Genomic DNA, 13142 nt, shown 5'->3' with positions numbered 1-13142 from the left:
AGAGGCCCATGGTCCCGTTTACATATTGATTTCGCCGGTCCCTTCCACGGCCGAAACTTTATGATAGTGGTAGATGCTTACTCTAAGTGGGTGGAGCTGGTGATCATGACCTCCACCACAGCGGAGAGTACAGTGAGGGCCCTCCGTAAGATGTTCGCTACCCATGGGTTACCGGATGTGATAGTTTCCGATAATGGGCCCCAGTTTACCTCCACCACGTTCCAAGAATTCCTGGCCGAGCAAGGAATCAGACACGCGGCCACAGCCCCCTATCACCCAGCTAGCAATGGCCGGGCGGAGCGCGCAGTTCGCTCAGCGAAAGAAGCCTTGGGCCGCATGGGCCAGGGCGACTGGCAAGAAAGAGTGGCGGCTTACCTCTTGAGCCAGCACTCCATACCCTGCCCAACGACGAATAAAAGTCCCGCAGAGCTCTTGATGGGTAGGAGATTGCGAACCTCCCTAGACAGGCTCCATCCACTCTACGCAGGGGATCTGCCGAGCAACCTGGGGGCCCTCCCTTCCCACGCGTTTAAGTTAGGGGATCCGGTATGGGCCCGCTCCTTTTCCGGGGATCCACGGTGGGTTCCCGCAACCATCACAGCTCTGACCGGCCCCTGTTCCTTCAGGGTCGGCCTGGCCGACGGAGCACAATGGAGGCGCCACGTGGACCAATTAAGGCGTCGCCTTCCCGCGGAAACAGACGGCCCGAGCCCTGCGCACACCCGCTCACACCAGGAGCCAACATCGTTGATTTTTTCCCCATCGGACCGTTTCCACCCGGGGAACGAGAGGCAAGCCGATGCGAACTTTCCGGACAGGCACGCCTCAACCGGCTACTCTTTTCCTCGAAGCCCTTATCGAGACTCTGAACCTACACCCCAACCAGACTGCACGGGACCGCAACCGGACACTCCGGTTGCCACGGAAACGCCACCCCAGACAGTTGGACATTGGACAGGGGACCCGGGGCCAGCTCTCTCCCGCGGGCCCGAACCACAGGTTCACCGCCCTACCACGGACACACCTCCGCCAGCGGGTTCCCCCCCGTCAACGACCGCCGGGGAGCCACGAAGGTCAGGGCGAGAACGCCACCGCCCCGCCTACCTACAAGACTATGTTTGCCCTTCCCAAAAGAACTCTTTGACTGGGGGGGGAGGGGTGTTGAATACTAGCGCGGGAAAACTAGCGCGCGAACAAAGGGCTCCTTCCTGATTGGTTCCCGGGCGGAGCCGGTTCAATCCTCGCCCTGATTGGCCGAGCTACTCGACGCCCCATTGGCTCCTCGTTCAAACCCGGGGGTATAAATGTAGGGCGCGAAACACGCCACGTTGAATCGCAGTTTACTATGAGCTGAATAAAGTCACTTTCCTCTTAACTCTTGTCGCGTCCTTCCCTTCGCTCCAAGCTACAAAAGTATCAGTAAATTGAATATTGGTAAAAAGAGGTATACCAGGAAGGGAATAGAACCTCCAATCCAAATATTACAACTTGAGATGTCCCTGTGCCCTGTATTAAAGTACTCATTTGTTTTCTCTTCTCCATTTGTTTTTCTTTCTTCCTCCCAACCAGCAACTATCCTGCATTGGTTTTCCCTTGAGTCTGCTGGTACTTTCTATAAGTTGTAGAACAGGTTGGTTGTGTTAGGTTTCACAGCTGGAGAGTAACTTCATGGACAGAATATTGGATAGAATCAATACAGAAAACAGAAGGATTTCTTCAGGTTACAACTGAAATCATGACACTTCTGAACTTGGTTCTGAATACACCCAGTCTCTCCCCCCCCCCACACACACATAAACACATACAGATTTGATTACAAGCTTTGATGTGCTGAAAAAATAACCATGGAAAATCTGGTTGACTTGTTAAATCATGCTGCAATTTAGAATCCAATTTGTTGCACTGGAACGGATGAACTTGATTTTTTTCTTCTAATTGCCAAGGAACATTAAGAACATAATTGGTGTTTCCACAAGTGTTTTCAATTTTATTTTTTAGATTTGTTAAATCTACTTCACAGTTTGATATGTCTTTTAATCTGCTTTTGTTAGAAAATTGATCTGATATTAAGCTTTGGTGATTTGCCATCCAATGTCCATGAGGTGATTTCCAAGGGCTCTCACAGACAAAGAAAGTGGTTTGGAGAGAGAGAGGGGGCAGGGTGAAATCCAGCAGGTTCTGAAAGGTTCTAGAGAACCGGTAGCGGACATTTTGGGTAGTTTGGAGAACCAGCAAATGCCGCCTCTGACTGGCCCCAGAGTGGGGTGGGAATGGAGATTTTGCAGTATCCTTCCCCTGGAATGGAGTGGGAATGGAGATTTTGCAGTATCCTTCCCTTGCCATGCTCACCAAGCCACGCCATGTCCACCAAGCCACACCCACAGAACCGGTAGTAAAAAATGTATTGCCCATCCTGAATTAGGATTTGAATAGGGATGTTTGGATCCTAACAAAGGAGAAGATTTCTTGATAGAGAAATATTATCCTGATAGAAAATGGGATTTTCTGTTGAAAACAAGAAATTTAAAATCCTCCTTAAAAACTGAAAGCTCTGGTGGAAATGGAGAATTTGTTTCATTTTAAGACATAATTTGTACAGTGTTGGGGGCAGTTCTACAGTAAACCCAATTAAATGTTTCATTTTGATATACAACTCAGCCAGCACTTTAGCCATGCTGAGTAGATACACACTTTGCCCTGCTTCCCCTCCCCCTCATACACCACACACAGACACATTCACATGCAGTTTTGATAACCCAGAGGGCATGAGGTGCTGCTATATAGGAAGTCAGCCCTATCTTCATTTCTGACCTCCTTCCAACATGCTACTTGTGTTGAGTTGGCCAGAGACAGTGAATACAGTATGCTGTTCTTTGACACACTGCAGCAAGTTGTCAGTTACATATTTATTAATTTCCTTTAACCAAATAGCAAAGCTACTTTGAAGTCAAGAGCAGCAGCAACCTATTGGCCAATTGTTTTAGTGCTTTAATTTTTATAAGTAAATATAAATCATTTAAAAATCCATGTAGGCTTGTAATCAGTAGGGGCATGAGAGCACTGAGACGGAGTAAGATTTCCTGAAGGGTCAGTCCCTAGTGTATCATAATATTCTTGTAGTTTCTGAGTACCAATGTTTCTATATTTACAAAGTTAGAATGGCCAAAATTATCTAACTGTCAAGGAAGATCCTGATTTTTTAAAATAAGAACCTGTAGATGAAGTTTTATTGAAACACTGAGATAATGTAGCCCATATTTTTTACTTTTGATTAAACTTTCCATCTGGAACGGTTGGAATTACTGGTCTTCCACAAAGAGCTCAGAGGTTGCAACAAATAAGTGCAGAGCAAACAATGTTATTTCTTGTTGGCTTCCCAGGGTGTCCATGTGACTGTATTCTATTCCAGCTGTTATCTGCTAATCTAAGCAGAGATAAAATAATCTAATCTTATAATAGAAGACGGTGAATATTATACCATCCAGCTTTCTGTAAAAGAGGTACCAATAAAACAGTACTTGGCTAACTGCAGGACCAAACTAGGCACAGGAGAGAGCTAGAGCTCAGTAGAAAAAAACATGTTTTAAATACATACCTAGCATGCAATCCATTCATTCCTGGCATCTCCAAGTAGAAACAGAAAACATTCTTCCTGGCATTGTGTCATTTCTTGACAACTACTTTCACTTAAAGGACCAATAATTGACTTGCTTTAAGGCATGTATCTATACCTGTCCCTATCTCTAGTGATGTCAAAAGTAGAAAAGGTCCTGTTCCTGTAGCTTGCCTGTTATATTTGGTTGCTCTTCCTCTTTCAGACTCCAGCATTGGACGTGATCTGTAAGTAGTAAATAAAGAGGAGAAATATCTTGAAAGGTCAAAATGGCAAGTGGGTGATGTGTGCTTTGCATATAGGGAGCAGACACATAGAAAGAAAAACATAATTTAACCCACTACTTTTAATTAAATCTTTATTTCAGTAGAATACTACCCCTCCCCAACATTTAATTAAAAAAAATTCAACCAAATTCAAAGAGAAAAAAATCTAATGTATATCTGCAGTTTCCAAAGAAAAAGTTTTCCTACTGATTGTGGCTTTTTTCTTGTCATAATTAAGTGGCATATAGATTAAATATATTGACATAGATATATTTTATGTCACCCATCCTCCCCCTATTCTTAAAACGTCTTAATACCTAACCCGAATTGTAACCCTAACCTTATATTATGAGGCAATTGGTTATATTTTCAGTTGGAGATGGACAGCAGTTTAGTTTATTTTTTAATGTTTCTCAGAGCAGAAGAAACATCTACTGTACGTAGTACTTCAGAAGTTTGGACATTATGTTGGAACAAATCCCCAACACAATTATTAAAGAACTCTACATGTGTCTACCACCGAAATATCTTCTCTACTCTCTTAGAATTGTTTGTGTAGATATAGAGACTAGATATAACTTTGCTGTTTCTGGGTGGTTGATGGGTACCCACCTGTGCATTATCCCATTGGTCAGCAGATTGTTTGGCCAAGCCCTACAATAGCACAACCAGATTATTTTTCTGGCTCATTCCTCCTTAATTAAAAAAAAAAAAGTTCAGTGCAAAGGAAACCTAGCCCTGCCTGAAGAAGGTGAGGACTGAATCTGGGGCCTTCTGCAGGGAACCCATGTAGTGTACAATAAATGTAAATTGGTGTGAATATTCTGTTGCTCACTCAGAATGTGTACATAAGAAAATGTTCACTTCCTTGGGACATGATGAGAAAAATTGCTTAAGATTTGCTTAACGACCTCAAGAAATTGGAAGTAAAGTAGTTGAAGATTTCAAGACTGAGGTTTGTCAGCTCTTCAAGAAAGACCAGGTCAAGAAACAGACACAGTTGGGATTCTAGGTATGTTCCTTATTGTAACAGGATCTTAAAAGTTTCTAATCTTTACCAATGACAATCAAGGCAGAGTTATTTACACTTTCCTTTTTCTTGGGACTGAGTAATCTTTTCTCATTGCTTTTCCCTTAATGGATCACTTATTACTTTATCTGTCCCCAAAGTCATTTTTAACTTCCTATATATCATTTGAGGACTATCCTACTTGGCCGTTGTGACACCGCAAAAGAGATATGCATAAGATGATGATGTGCATAAGTTATGGCATCTTGACGTTAGTGATGAGGAAGATGAGTTAAATCCTCTCTGGACTGATTTGCTGATGGCTTTTATAATGTTGATGGCTATGTTCCTGTTCACTTCTCAAAGGGATCCCTAAGTAAAATGAACTGGTCCAATGTATTTTGGACCTTAGTTACACATCACGAAAATATATGAGCAAAGGAGACAGAAGAAACTGAGAAGAAAGAGGAGGATAGAGTAAGATGGAACAGGAAAGTAGATAATGGGTTGCAGGAAATTCTGGACATATTATGGTGGGATTGGGAATAATAGGCTTCAAGAACTGAGGAAAAGGATGAAATAAGAATCTTAGAATAATCCATAAGCAGTACAAAAAGAAGTTTCTCTTAACCAAGGAGCCAAGGTGGCGCAGTGGTTAAATGCAGCACTGCAGGCTACTGCTAGATCAGCAGGTCAGCGGTTCAAATCTCACCGGCTCAGGGTTGACTCAGCCTTCCATCCTTCCAAGGTGGGTAAAATGAGGACCCAGATTGTTGGGGGCAATATGCTGACTCTCTGTAAACCGCTTAGAGAGGCCTGAAAGGCCTATGAAGCGGTATATAAGTCTACTGCTATTGCTATTGCTATTAACTTTTCAAATTTTGAGTTTTTTTTTTAAAAAAAATTGTACTAATTGGAAACTTGAGGGCAAGAAAAAGAGCCCAAAACATGCAGAAAAGAGCAAAACATCTCAAAGAATCTGGAGGTTATATTGTACGATTAATGGTTGATGGAAAGAGGTATGTCTAGATTATTGAAGACTTGGGATATAACCATCTACCAGTATTTGAAAGTTTGTCACAAAAAAGAGGGAATTGACTTATTCTCCAAAGCATTAGAATGGAGGACAAGTAGTAATGTGTGAAAGCTTGTTAACAAGAGACCCAATCTAGAAGTAAGGAGAAATTTTCTGACAGTGAGAACAATTAATCAATGGAATAGCCTACCTCCCAGAGTTCTGGGTGCTCCATTACTGGAAGTTTTCAAAAGTAGACTGGACATTCATTTAACTGGGGTGGTATAAGGTCTCCTGCCTTGAGCAGGGGGTTGGACTAGAAGACCTCTGAGGTTCCTTCCAGCCCTATGATTCTATATTCTAAAAACAGAAGGGGACATGGAGAACTTGCCTTTGGTTTATATGCCCATCCTTCAGTTTAAGATTTAATGATTCATTTGGTGTTTGTTTGCTGAAAGGAGTGGTGCCTGTGTAAACATGTGTTAAAGAAGCAGTGATGGGAATATCAAAAGATTTGCAAGTTCCTGTCAACTAGGGGAAGGGTGAAAGAAGGGGCACTTTGAAAAACTGATACATCTAGTTGCTTAGAGAACACAAGCATTTGTAAGATTTTCTGAAATATAAATTTGGTTTTCTCCCCCCGCTCCCACTAAATTCCTACTAAAAGAAATAAAAAGGGTGTTTCCTTAATGTCATTAAGGCATACTTTATAAATAACTTAGCAGCAGAAATGAAAGAGGCATATTTGGTCTCCAGCCAATTGGCCCCAAACCCTTACTTTAGTTGAATGCATTCCAAAGGGATGAACAGAGTCACTCCCCACGTAGGTTGAAACTAGCTTTGCACAACTTATGCTCCACCAAGCTGTGTGCGAGTGGCAATAACAGTCTGTTCCCTTCCCTCTGTTCAGGAAGAGGCGTCGTGAGCCCTTCAGGGACCCCCCCTTCTGTGATTGCTGAGCTGTGCTTTCTTTGGAAATTCATCAAATAAAGTCTCTTTTCTCTCTTATTCTCACCTCTGAACTTACATCATTGCAAGATTAATGTGTACATTTATTTCTTAATGATTCAAGATGTGTCATTATTCTGGATTATATTAGTTGCTATTCTCAGTAAGTAAGTGAATGAATTCAGTCCGATAATTTGAGACACCTCATAAATATGCACATATTCATCACACAATTTTTTGGTAAACAAAGAAATGCAGAGCACCTCAGCTTCTTTTGCAGTGGTGACTGGCTACTGTATTCCATTTCTCTTTACATCATTTACTAAGCATTCCATCTGACAATATGCTGACTTTACTTCCAATCAGCCTTAATAGTCACCTAAAGCATTCTACAATTCAAAGCTATTCATTTTATTACGTACATATATACAAACATGTAAAACACCTTTATATTTACAAATTTCCCATTACCCATAAGAACTGAAATTAGGTTTGCGTGCCCAGCAAAAAGCTCCAATATACTCCCCAAACTTTTCTCATGACCATGAGAAAAGTTTGGAGAGTATATTTCATCATCATAGTTGGAAGGGGCCTTAGAGGTCTTCTAATCCATCCTCCCTGCTCAAGCAAGAGACTCTATAACTGGGCTGTCAAACTTGCGGCCCACATCAGGACATGTCACATGCTGGCCACGACCATGCCCAGTTTAGCAAAGGGGGAAAAAAGTCCTGATATGTTATGTGATGCCACCATGATGACCTGAGTTTGACACTCCTGCCCTATACATTTTAGGCAAATGGTTTTCCAATCTCTTCTTAAAAGCTTCCAGTACTGGAGCACCCATAACCCCCGAAGGCAAGCCATTCCACTGGTTGATTGTTTTCACTGTCAGGAAATTTCTCCTTGGTTTAGGTTGCTTCTCTCCTTGGTTAGTTAATTTCATTAGTTAAATACTACTCTTTTTTACAAATCCAAGTTGTGCCCTTCCATATGCTATGATAGACATGGGCCATAGATATTGATTTTGCTACCCATCATGGTTTGTTCAATTATGTCTTTCATATAATATTATTAATAATATACAGAAAGTAAAATTAAGTTACTAGCCTTGATCATACCTGTGCCACATGCAGCATTCCTTGCTACCAATAAAGTCAATAATGGTTAGGTTGTTTGGGATTTTTTTGGCCACTATGCCAGAACTGCAACCTCAACCCAAACCCAGTGTTACTTCAAACATGCTTATGCTATCCTATGCAAACCAGGACCTCTAATCTAGCAACTGGTCTCCGACTGGTGTCACTTAATGCCAGGTCCGTGGTACATAAGGCTCCCCTCATTTATGACCTCATACAAGAGGGTAGAGCGGACCTGGCTTGCATTACGGAGACCTGGTTTTGCCATGAGGGGGGAGGTGTTCCCCTTAGTGAATTATGCCCACCAGGCTTCCAGGTGTTTCACCAGCCGAGAGCCCAGAGCAGGGGCGGGGGTGGCGGTGGTTATTAGGGAAAGTCTTGGACCTCAGGAGGTCACTGTGCCTCAGATAGGTGGATGTGAGTCCCTTTTTGTGAAATGGGGCCTTGGAGTTCAGGTGGGCCTTTTTGTTATGTATCTGTCTCCCTGCTACGTTTCATTGGCCCTGCTGGAGCTGATGGATGTGTTAGCTGGATTGGCGGTTGATTTCCCCAGGCTTATGATCCTGGGGGATTTCAATCTGTCCTCCATTGGTGAGACATCTGAGTCAGCTCGGGAGTTCATGGCTTCCATGACGGCTATGAACCTAACTCAGTTAATACAAGACCCCACCCATAATGGGGGACACACGCTCGACCTGATTTTCATTTCTGGGCAGTGGATGAATGATGTAGATTTAGGGGATATTTCTATCCAACCCTTGTCATGGTTGGATCATTTCCTCATCAGGCTTGATTTCCATACTGCTACCCCTCACCACAGGGAGGTGGAACCGACTAGATGGTTCTGCCCCAGGCGCCTGATGGACCCTGAAAGGTTCCTGATGGAGCTTGGGACTTTTCCTGAATCCCTTGCTCACAACTTGACCGAAGCCCTAGTGGAAGCCTGGGATAGGGCGGCCATTGGGGCCTTGGATCGTGTTGTGCCTTTGTGGCCTCTGACCCGGTGTTGATACCGGGTAGCTCCCTGGTTTACCTAGGAGCTCTGGGAGATGAAATGCTGGAAAAGACGCCTAGAGAGTGGTTGGAGGGCCAGCTGGTCCGAATCTGATTGAACACTAGTAAGAATTCATATTAAATCCTACTTAGTGGTGATAAAAGTGGCAAAATGGCAACATTTTTCAGCTCTTTTGTAAAAAGGTTTTTATTTTCCATTTTTTCATTTTCATAAACTCACATATATAGTGTGCACAGCCGGAGCCATACAACATTAAACAATAATCGCAGCAATTCCTCTTGTCAACAATACCCCCCAAAATAGAAACCCAATATACCTCTTCCACTTTCCGTACACCTCTTTCTTCCACCCCCCTCCAACTTTCTATCTTCCCTCCATCATCCCCCTCTACCCTCCTTCCCCTCCCCTCTACCACTCCTCTCTCCCGATCCACTCCCTCCCTTCCTTCTCACTCTCCCTCCCATCCTCTCTCCTGCCCTCTCTGCCCATCTTTCTTCTATCCCACTCCTCCTCCCCTTGGTGTATTTCCACTATATGTTAATGCACTTAACTTATCCTATTTTTACAGAGAAATTAAAGAAAAACAGTATACATGTGAAGTTGCATTACATTGAAATCTAACACATTGTATCTAACTTAGTATATATCCCTCCCTCCCCCCACCCTCCCCACAACACCCCACCTCCCTCCCCCCCGACTTCCCAGAGCCCGTACACGGTATAGATTTTTAACAAACACAAGTCTAAAATATATTGAGAAAAAAGAAATTAAAAAAGGGTTAATAACATCTCTACATTGATCTTAGCTTCTTCTTGCTACACTAACTTTGAACAGTTTAAATCATTCCTGATCTTAAGCATAGGCTATCTGGAATTTCTTAGTCCCATATTTGTTTTGTATAACATTTTTCAGCTCTTATTGTGTCTGCAGATAACTGCCCAGCCGCCCTGTTTAGGGTGACTCACTCCTTACTTAACCAAGGAACTGGGAAAGACCCCTTGCAGGATAGGGCTGAAGAATTTGTTCAGTATCTGCAGGATAAAATTGCTCAGATCTGGACAGGCTTGGACTCTGACTGGGTAGATTCAGGCAAGTCAACGGGGATGAATCTTGTGGAGACCATCTGGGATGAGTTTGACCCTGTGACCCCCGAGGGCATGGACAGGATTATGGGGAGACTCAGTGCTGCCACTTGTGTGCTGAACCCGTGTCGCTTTTGGTTAGTCTCAGCTTCCCGGGAGGTGACACGAGGCTGGCTCCAGGCGATTACCAACGCTTCATTGAGAGAGAGGTTCTTTTCCACCGTCTTGAAGGAGGCGGTGGTGAGGCCCCTCCTTAAGAAGCCTTCCCTGAACCCAGCTTCTTTAGTCAACTATCATCCGGTCTTCAACCTTCGCTTTGTAGCAAAGGTTGTCAAGAGTGTGGTAGCACGTCAGCTTCCCCAGTACCTAGATGAAGCTGTCTACCTGGATCCATATCGGTTGGGTTTCAGGCCCGGAAACAGCATGGAGACAGCATTGGTCACATTGGTCGATGATATCTGGCAGGCCCAGGACAGGGGCTGCTCCTCTGTCCTGGTCCTATTAGACCTCTCAGCGGCTTTCGATACCATTGACCATGGTATCCTACTGTGACGACTTGGGGGGTTGGGAGTGGGGGGCACCGTTTTACGGTGGTTCTCCTCCCACCTGTTGGATCGGTCACAGTTTTTGTTGAATGGAGGGCAGGGATCAACCCTGAGGTGCGTCACTTGTGGGATGCCCCAGGGGTCAGTTCTCTCACCCTTCCTGTTCAACATATATATGAGACCATTGGGTGAGATCATCCGTGGTTTTGGGGTATGGTATCATCAATATGCTGATGATACCCAACTTTTCATCTCTACCCTAAACCACCCAAACGATGCCCTCGATGTGATGTCCTGATGCCTGGAGGCTGTGCGGATCTGGATGGGGAGGAACAGGCTCAAGCTCAATCCCTCCAAGACTGAGTGGCTGTGGTTTCCGTCATCCCGATTTGTGCATCTTGTTCCATCTTTGATGATAGGGGGAGAAATTTTAGCCCCCTCAGAAAGGGCCCGCAATCTGGGAGTCCTCCTGAATATCCGGCTTAATTTAGAAGAACACCTGACGGCCGTGACCAGAGTGGCCTTTTACCAGGTTCACCTGGTACATCAGTTGCACCCCTTCCTGGATCGGGATACTCTGTGCACAGTCACTCATGCCCTCGTCATTTCTCGCCTGGACTACTGTAATGCTCTCTACATGGGGCTGCCCTTGAAGAGCACCCGGAAGCTTTAACTGGTCCAGAATGCGGCTGCGCGAGTTATCATGGGGGCATCTAGGTGCTTCCATGTTGCTCCCCTTTTAGGCGGCCTGCACTGGTTGCCGGTTGTCTTCCAGGTGCGATTCAAGGTAGTAATTATGACCTTTAAAGCGCTCCATGCCTTAGGCCCAGGATACCCGCGAGACCACCTACTGCCACCGGTAGCCTCCCACCGTCCAGTGCGATCCCACAGAGTTGGCCTCCTCAGGGTGCCATCGGCCAGACAGTGTCGGCTAGCGACCACCAGGGGGAAAGCCTTCTCTGCCTTCCCTCTGCCCCCGGAGCTTTGTATAATCCCCGACTTCTGGTCCTTCCGATGCGCCCTAAAAAGTTGGCTTTTCCAGCAAGCCAGCCTGGCCTGAACAAAATAAAATAAATGATTGATTATTGTTAATTTTAATCGAATTTTTAAAAATGTTATTGTGAATCTTAATTGGGTTTGTTTTTTGGATACTCGCTATTTTTTAAAAACTTTTGAAATATGTGGTGTTTTTTTTTTAATGTTATATGCCGCCCTAAGTCCTTGGGAGAAGGGCGGCATATAAATCCAATAAACCAAACCAAACCAAAGTGCTGTGTAATCCAATCCATTGCTGCCTACATCCCACTAACTAGCATATGCAATGTACTGACATATGCTTAAAATATGTAGCAAGCTATTTTCTTTTTCTTTAAAATTGAAATAGCATGTGGGAGCAGCCTTAATCAGTATGAGACCACAGAGGCCAGGAAAGAAAATTTACATTTATTGCTGCTGATTTGGATGAAATATATATTTTGGTGAGGATCCAGAACAAGGGTTGTACATCTGTTAAAAAGCTTCCATACTTTCCAGTACTTCCATAATACAAAAATAAAATAAAATAAAATAAAATAAAATAAAATAATTGTAAGAAAAATATAGTGACACTCTAGCACCAATAACAACAATTAATTTTCCTTTCCATAAACACACAAAGGAAAGCAATCCTGACCTAAAAATCACAATCTACAGATAGGGGATTAATTTTGTGTCAATTCTCTCAACCTTTTCAGAACAACTCTCTTAGCCGCTTAGTTAGATCACGCATCTTTCTTTTGAATACCTGAGTAGGTGCTCAGATTAGGAAAGATTAGTATAAATCTATAACTAAACTCTATCTGATCAAAATTTAGCTAAATTACCCATTCCAATAACCCATAGATCCAATAACTATTACATGCCAAAATTGTTGGTTCTCCTAAATTTTGTATTCTGAGGGAGAACTGGGAGAAAAAAGGTGCTCTAGCGATAACAAGATGCCTTTTGCAAATCAGACAGAGACTGTGTCAAAAACCTAGAATTACAAATGTAAAGACTTGCATTCTAAGGCCAAATTTCACATAAGGAGACTACTTTTGTCACATTAAGGAAACATGAATTTCCAGGGTTTTTTTTGGGGGGGGGGTGTCACATCCCCTTTCCGCATTGACACAGAATGCACAACAACATATACAGTTCTCTTGATTTCCATCCATAAACAAAATATTCCAATGTAGAGCATAGTAACGTCATCCTCAGTATATTTCCTTTTAGATGATCTGGTGGGCTAAACAACCAATCTATCCAAAGAAGAAAAGAAAGAACCCAACCTTGTTCCCATACTTGCTTACGGAAGCAAGACAAGGAAATTCCTGAAAAATCTCAGGTACGACCAACTTCTGCTCCAAGACCAAGCAGAACAATGGAGAAAGTAGGAACCTACTTTGGCACAAAAAATAGCACACAAAAGTATTATCTAAGGCTGCAGGATCTCCTTGCCCCACACCCTCTAGGTTTCTCAAGCTCCAGGTGGC

Source organism: Thamnophis sirtalis, unplaced genomic scaffold (assembly GCF_051295495.1).
Source record: "Thamnophis sirtalis isolate CommonGarterSnake01/CBP01778 unplaced genomic scaffold, rThaSir2_p1.2 scaffold_9, whole genome shotgun sequence".
In the NCBI taxonomy this organism is placed as follows: domain Eukaryota; kingdom Metazoa; phylum Chordata; class Lepidosauria; order Squamata; family Natricidae; genus Thamnophis; species Thamnophis sirtalis.
Note: the sequence above shows the minus strand (reverse complement) of the source record.